Source organism: Mus caroli, unplaced genomic scaffold, assembly GCF_978045245.1.
Source record: "Mus caroli unplaced genomic scaffold, Mus_caroli_1 scaffold_5, whole genome shotgun sequence".
Lineage (NCBI taxonomy): Eukaryota > Metazoa > Chordata > Mammalia > Rodentia > Muridae > Mus > Mus caroli.
Window position 1 is genome coordinate 34165916 of NW_028227260.1, and position 7729 is coordinate 34173644.

General features: G+C 41.5%; 1 pseudogene; it reads left to right on the forward strand.

The window, feature by feature from the left end:
* Positions 1-869: 869 nt before the first annotated feature.
* LOC147004539 (presenilin-associated rhomboid-like protein, mitochondrial pseudogene) lies at positions 870-2564 on the forward strand (annotated as a pseudogene).
* The last annotated feature ends 5165 nt before the right edge of the window (positions 2565-7729 follow it).

The following is a 7729-nucleotide window of genomic DNA, read 5'->3' on the forward strand; positions in this document are numbered from 1 at the left end:
GCAAAGATCATATGCCCCAGTACAAGGGAATGCCAGGGGCAGGAAGGAGGAGTGGGTGGGTTGGGGAGCAGGGTGGGGGGAAGGTATAGGGGACTTTCAGGATAGTATTTATAGGTGAATGAAGAAAATATCTAATAAAAAAAGGAAAAAGGAACAAAAGACAACAAAGCAATAGAGAACAACAACAACAACAAAATAGTGAAGGAAGATAAAATCTTCTAGCCAGCTGCATATGTAAAAAAATCATCTGACACATCTATAAAGGAAAATGCTATACTACTGTTTAGAATTTTCCACTTAATTACCACCTCTCATAGCTGTTTCACACAGAGAATACTGGGGTCAGAGAGTGCACAGTATATTCTGTCCTATCTCACCCTCCTCATTCCGCTCCCCTGCAATGGCTCCAGTGCACCCCAGTACCGAGCAGCTCTCCCCGAGGAAGAGTAATGTTCCCAAGTCCGTCTCCTGCTGCACGCAACACACTGGCCATAAATCCAGAAGTGGGAGTGAGCCTAAGTGGGTCCGGGTTCCCTGCATCTGTCTTCCCACCCTCAGGAAGATCCAATTGCTCACCTCTGAAAACCCATAAGCTTGGCTACAGAGAATGCATTTTGCGCTACATCCCTGGGTTGGCCATTGAAAAGAGTGTGCACAAAGAACTCAGGTTTCCCTGACAACCACAATGCTCTTCCCCTCTCTCTTCTTAGTAAGTAGGAATGCTCTGCCCAGCCCTCCCTTGCTTTCTCTCTAAGCAGAAGTCATTCCCCCTTGTTACCTATAACCGGAGAAAGCATGCCCACTAGGAAACTCCCACTGGCCTGAGAGCAGCGAGTTGCTCAAGTTGTGATCAAAACCTTCCTATAGACATGACCAGGCTGGACTCTCCAGACAATGGAGGTCTCCATGGAATTATCTCGTAGGTATAGAGCAACATTTTTGTCATGTCATAGATGAGCTCTTTTATCATCATGAGGAGGCTATGGAGGTCTCTACGGAAATGTGTTTTAGAGTAGAAAGAGACCCAGAGGGGGAAAAGGTAAAACCTTGTAGATGTTGGGAATCGAACCCGGGACGCTGTGCCTGGAAGAGCACTGGCGATACCACAGAGCTACATCACAAGGTTGATCAGCAGACTGATTTTAGCCCATATCAAGACATAAAGGTTGAAGCCACATTCCTAGGGCCTGAAAGAATCCACATCTCATCTTTGTTTATGATTTATACCTTGTTAGTTTAGTATTTTTATAGAATTTTTAGGTTATTTACTATAAGAAAATTATCTATGGAAAGAAAATGATATTAATAACAAGAATTTTGGTTCTCTGCAAAACATGTGAGACCCACAATAAATTCACTGTATTGTGTCAAATTCATGATAATGTCTTTCTGCAGGGTTAGGAAGATCAGGCCAAGATGGGCCAGAGGTTAGGAAGATGGCATTGCAAGGTTGGATACAGTGAGGCTGGGACCGTTTTAGCTTTCTGTGCCTTCCTTGGGGGAAGGCTACCAGGAGCTCCCTGAGACCCAAGCTGTACAGCAGCATGATTACAGGATAAAATTATTTCTTCAGAAAAAAAAGTACATTTATAAAGGCACCGAGGAAGGATAAACTTTGAAGATCAGACAGTGTTATGGGGACAAACATACAGATGTGCCTTGATCCCACCCCTAGAGGAAACAGTCTTTTATCCTTGCCCTTAGCTTATAAGAACTCCAGTGAAGCCCATTTTCTTCACTACTGTGTTCACAGGCTGCACGTTTGGATCAGCTGCTATTTGGCAGTTTGAGCCACTGAAGTCCAAGGTGCAGCATTGTGTTGATGTCATCAAGCTATTTAGTTGGATAGCATATGGAAGAAGTAGACCTCAGAAAGGAGAATAACACACAGTGCAATAGCCTAGGTGATGGCCAGAAGACTGTGACAGGCATCATAGCCGCGGACGCCCTTGTATTCTGCTTATGTAGAGTGTGGTGCCTGTCTCTGACCATGTCGGATGCTTTACGTTTAACCCAGCATCTATGATCCTTTGGTCTCCAGTATGGCTGTCGATGTTCAGTCATTTCTTCTTATTCCACATGGCACAAATATATGTGTTGTGTGGAACTTCTCATCCAGCATCATGAACATTCTGGTTCAAGAGCAGTTTGTGACCGTGCACATGTCTGAAGGTGTCCCTTCCAATTTTGTCAGTTCTGTGTGTAAGGTTGCCACAGGAAGATAAGGACCTACAGTTGGCACATTGGGAGCAATCATGACAATTCATGCTGCCATCTGCACCGAGATCCCTGAGGGTAAGCTCTCTATCGTCTTCCTCCCCTTTTTCACCTTCATGGTAAGCAATGCCTTAAAAGCCATCATTGCCATGGATACATCTGGGGTGATCCTGGGATGGAACTTTTGACTATGGAGCTGCACTGTGGCGAGCTCTCTTAGGATATGGTATATCATGTATTGCCATGAATTCATTTGGAAGAACAGGGAGCCTCTAGTGAAAGTCTGGTATAAAATATGCTTCTTTGTCTGGTGCCCACTGTCAGAGGCCATGACATGGAATTGTTGACAGAACATCATGATTGGAAAGAGCAAGTGTTGATTAGGAGACTGTGCTCTCAAATCTGTCTTGGACCCTCTACCCAAAGGCCATGAGTGTTACAGTGATGCCTGTTGAAGCTTCATAACTGATTGGGAAAGGTTGATCCAGACCCTTGCTCCCCAGAGACTGTGGGTGTTAGACAATCATTGGTGTATTGTGCTAGGGAAAGAAGAGTTGATAGTATTTTTTATTAGATATCTTTTATTTACATTTCATGGAACTGTTCTTGCAAATAATATTCTGTATTTTAAGAATGCTATAACCTAGAAAAATTTATCATAGATAAATTTGTGATAACTATGTTGCTGGATCACAGCATCTTCCTGGATGCTGAAAGGCATCTATAGACTACTCAATAATACTGCAATATTATTATTATTATTATCATTATTATGCAAAAAATGCTATTATAGATACTGTTTAGAAAAGAAGGACAAAACAATAATCTCCTTAGAGTACAGATGCAAGTTGTATTTTAAATACTTTTATCTGTGTTTGACTAGATTCAAAACACAGACACATTTGGACTCCTAAATGTAGCACCTATGGCCTTAAACAATTTCTTTGTCTGGCACAGTTAGCAAGTTGGGTTCCTATAAAATTTTCATATTTGGAAAGCTTTTGGAAGGTCATATAATTCTCCTGAAGCCACAATAGTCTAATGGCTCACAGAAGTGGCAACACATGGGCAGTTCACTTTCAGCCCAATGATTCTGCTGGAGCAGTGGCAGAATTGATTGTATTCAGATTCATGGAGCAAATGAATTATGTGCACAAGTGGATTTGCTTCTGTGTGTTGAGTGTGTTGCCTGCATGTGTGTGTTTCTGCTTAGACTCATAGTAGCTTCAATAATTTCATCAAGTCTATACTTTATATTCACCTTAGACCAGGATTGGGTTCCCATCTTGGGTGGATATTAGATATGTATGAGACATGAATTTGTATATGCAATCAGAATATACTCAGGTGTAAGATCTCCTAAACTGAAGAGTTAAGGAAGGTCCCATCATGTCCAGTTCCCAGCCTATGTTCTCTCCCTCCCCACCATAGTCCATCAGGCCTGACTCACACTGATGCTGTTCTTATGAAAGCCACGAGGTGGGAGCAAAACTAAATTCTTACATTTTAGTGAATAGGGCTGATGTTTTACAGAGTAGCAAATATCCCCAAGTTCCTGTATCTCTGCTGTGTTTGGAAGCTTCAAGGGTGTACTAGAGAAGTTTCGTTTGTGGATCACCACAGATCTAGTACTCAACAACTCACTTCATCGCTGCTCAGTGTAAAGTGAGCAGTTCAAACTGTGTGAACAGTGCTCCTTCATAGAGAATATGATGTCTGATTATTCAGGGGCATTTTGTAAAGAATATAGTATTCTGACACCCAGGGTTCTGGCCTTGAACTCGTGGCACAATCCTGCCCCAGCCTCCCAAGCTACTGGAATTACAGGCGTGCGCCACCACGCCCGGCCGACTAATATCCAATATATATAAGGAACTCAAGAAGGTGGACTCCAGAAAATCAAATAACCCCTTTAAAAAATGGGGCTCAGAACTGAACAAAGAATTCTCACCTGAGGAATACCGAATGGCAGAGAAGCACCTGAAAAAATGTTCAACATCCTTAATCATCAGGGAAATGTAAATCAAAACAACCCTGAGATTCCACCTCACACCAGTCAGAATGGCTAAGATCAAAAATTCAGGTGACAGCAGATGCTGGCGAGGATGTGGAGAAAGAGGAACACTCCTCCATTGTTGGTGGGATTGCAAGCTTGTACAACCACTCTGGAAATCAGTCTGGCGGTTCCTCAGAAAATTGGACATAGTACTACCGGAGGATCCAGCAATACCTCTCCTGGGCATATATCCAGAAGATGTCCCAACCGGTAAAAAGGACACATGCTCCACTATGTTCATAGCAGCCCTATTTATAATAGCCAGAAACTGGAAAGAACCCAGATGTCCCTCAACAAAGGGATGGATACAGAAATTATGGTACATTTACACAATGGATTACTACTCAGCTATTAAAAAGAATGAATTTATGAAATTCCTAGCCAAATGGATGGACCTGGAGGGCATCATCTTGAGTGAAGTAACACAATCACAAAAGAACTCACACAATATGTATTCACTGATAAGTGGATATTAGCCCAAAACTTAGGATACCCAAGATATAAGATACAATTTGCTAAACGCATGAAACTCAAGAAGAATGAAGACCAAAGTGTGGACACTGTGCACCTTCTTAGAATTGGGAACAAAACACAAGGGAAGGAGTTACAGAGACAAAGTTCGTAGCTGTGATGAAAGGATGGCCCATTTAGAGACTGCCGTATCCAGGGATCCATCCCATAATCAGCTTCTAAACGCTGACACCATGCATACACTAACAAGATTTTGCTGAAAGGACCCAAATATAGCTGTCTCTTGTGAGACGATGCCGGGGCCTAGCAAACACAGGAGTGGATGTTCACAGTCAGCTATTGGATGTATCACAGGGCTCCCAATGGAGAAGCTAGAGAAAGTACCCAAGGAGCTAAAGGGATCTGCAACCCTATTGTTGGAACAACATGATGTACTAACCAGAACCCCGGAGCTCTTGTCTCTAGCTGCATATGTATCGAAAGATGGCCTAGTCGGCCATCACTGGAAAGAGAGGCCCATTGGACTTGCAAACTTTATATGCCCCAATATAGGGGAATGCCAGGGCCAAAAGAATGGGAATGGGTGTGTAGGGAAGTGGGGGGCGCTATGGGGGACTTTTGGGATAGCATTGGAAATGTAATTGAGGAAAATATGTAATAAAAATATTAAAAATTAAAAAAAAAGAAAATAGTATTCATACTTGGACTGATTTCTCTGGCACTCAGATGCATTTCCCAAACATTCTAAGTAAAGGATTAATTAACATGGGTTCTTTTCTCTCTTTCCTACAACTTGCCTCTAGGTTGTCAGGCAGGATGAAGGTTTTAGGTACAGAAAAGTAGTCTTCAAGCCACCAATAGAGAAATGCAAACATCAGTCCAGCCAGAGATGCTTGGATCTACATTGTGGTCCTGCCTGCAAAATATGCTAGGGCATCTGTGGCATAGTCCTGTGGAGCAACAACCAACATCTGAAGTGACATAAGGTCCACTCCAACAGATGGGACCTACACCTGACACTGCTTTGGTGACCAGGACCAGAGACTAGATAGCCCAGGGACCTAAAGTAAAACTAGATACTATTGGTCATAGCAGAAAGTGGAGGGCATAAAATGAATCTTGAGGTACCCTCAGGAAAAATACTTGTCATTTCTGCAGACCTAATTGTGACATTCAGCTACAAATGCTGATGCAATACACAGCTCTCAGCTCAAAGGAAAAGTATATTATGGAGTCAAATATGAGGGAGAAAATATGAGTGAGACAGATGTAGGTTATTACAAATTCCATGGTACAATATGGAAGCAGTTGGATGAAATACTTAGTGCCACAGAGCAAATAAGCTACAAATCAATCACTTCTTGTATACATTGATGCAAGTATTAAGTGTGCCAAAACTATGCTGTTGGCATTAGCTGCTATCTGATGACATTTGTCCTCTTTGGTTTGGTAGAAAACTGTGGTTTTGTTAAGATAATATTATGTGCAATTAAAAGAAAAAAAATGTGCCAGTAGGACAGATCCAACTTTATCTGACAGTGACAAGATGCTAGGTGATTCCAACACAAAGGGGCCAGGGAAGGGGTTCTTCTGAGCTAAAGAAAGCACACATAAACTGTAGTTAGGACTGCAACATTCCATTATATCCACACCACTGAAATTCCAATCAGGCAATCAATCTTTGCAGACCCAGCTTCTTTCTAGGAATCCCTGTTCCCACACACACAATGGGTCTCCCTCTCTCTACTCTAGCTCCCTGGTATCCAATAAGGTGTTGGTTGAGGGGCCAAGAAGTCAAACCACATCCTGTAACATATTCACCAATGACTGTTATACACAGGATGCTGAAAGCTACTCAATAATGTTCTTTTAGGGTGAGTCTGGTGAAATAGCCTTTGGACTCATCTTTGGGACATGTCCCTCATTTCCTTCAGTAGTCTCAGTAGCCTCTACATGCTCTTAAGGAAGTAGGGGCAAAGTGCAATGAACATCAATCAAGTAAAGTCTCCATCATCGAGTAATCCATGCAGATCATTCCTGAGTATCATTGACATTTGGTTTCTGACAGTTCACAGAAAATTGAATATTTGCATCACAGAGAAGGCCACAAATAGTACTTGTAGTTTAAAACTAATACCATGAATACTTGAATGAAAATTGTCCACTATTTGTGAGCAATCTGGGTGCATATACCTATATTGCCTATACTTTTGAAAGGCTCAGAACATTGCTGAGTTACTACATACATAAATTCAGAATATACCTGTTCATGGGTCTGACTGTTCATTATTGCTGTGATGCCTAATCTTTCAAAATTGTTCTACATAATCCATGTAACATGAATAAGTGCTATAATGTTCATTTTACTTGTCTAATTACAAACTTCATAGATAAATGGAGAGAGAAAATAAATCAAGAAACAGAGCAACATCAGAGAAGAAGATCGCATAAAGAGAGACCTCCATAAAGACCTAAGATGTCTGAGCCAGAATGGTATTGAAATCAAGGTTGACAAGTCAGGAAAGACAGAAATCAAGTGTCATACTGACACTCACACATATACAGAAAACTGCCAATTTGTACCCAACATTTCTCTGTGTATCCCATGTTCAAATCAAACTTGTGCAGTAAGGATTATGTGTCAGAGAACAGTACTAATGTAAGCATATATGCATACCTACAAATCTATATTGTGGGTTGGAGGATGGCTCAGTGGTTAAGAGTACTGCATGCTCTTCTCAGAGGTCCTGAGTTCAATTCCCAGCAACCACTTGGTGGTCAACCCTTCTATATGGAGATCTGGTTCACTCTTCTGGCATAGTGGTGTACATGAAGATAGAGCACGCACATAAAATAAACTAATAAATATTTAAAAAACAAACATAAGTTAAAATCTAGGTATCATATACAGATCATTGTATACAAATGTAAGGTTAGAGAATTTCTAACAGAATGTACAAAGGAAAATCTCTGTCACTGGGTAAT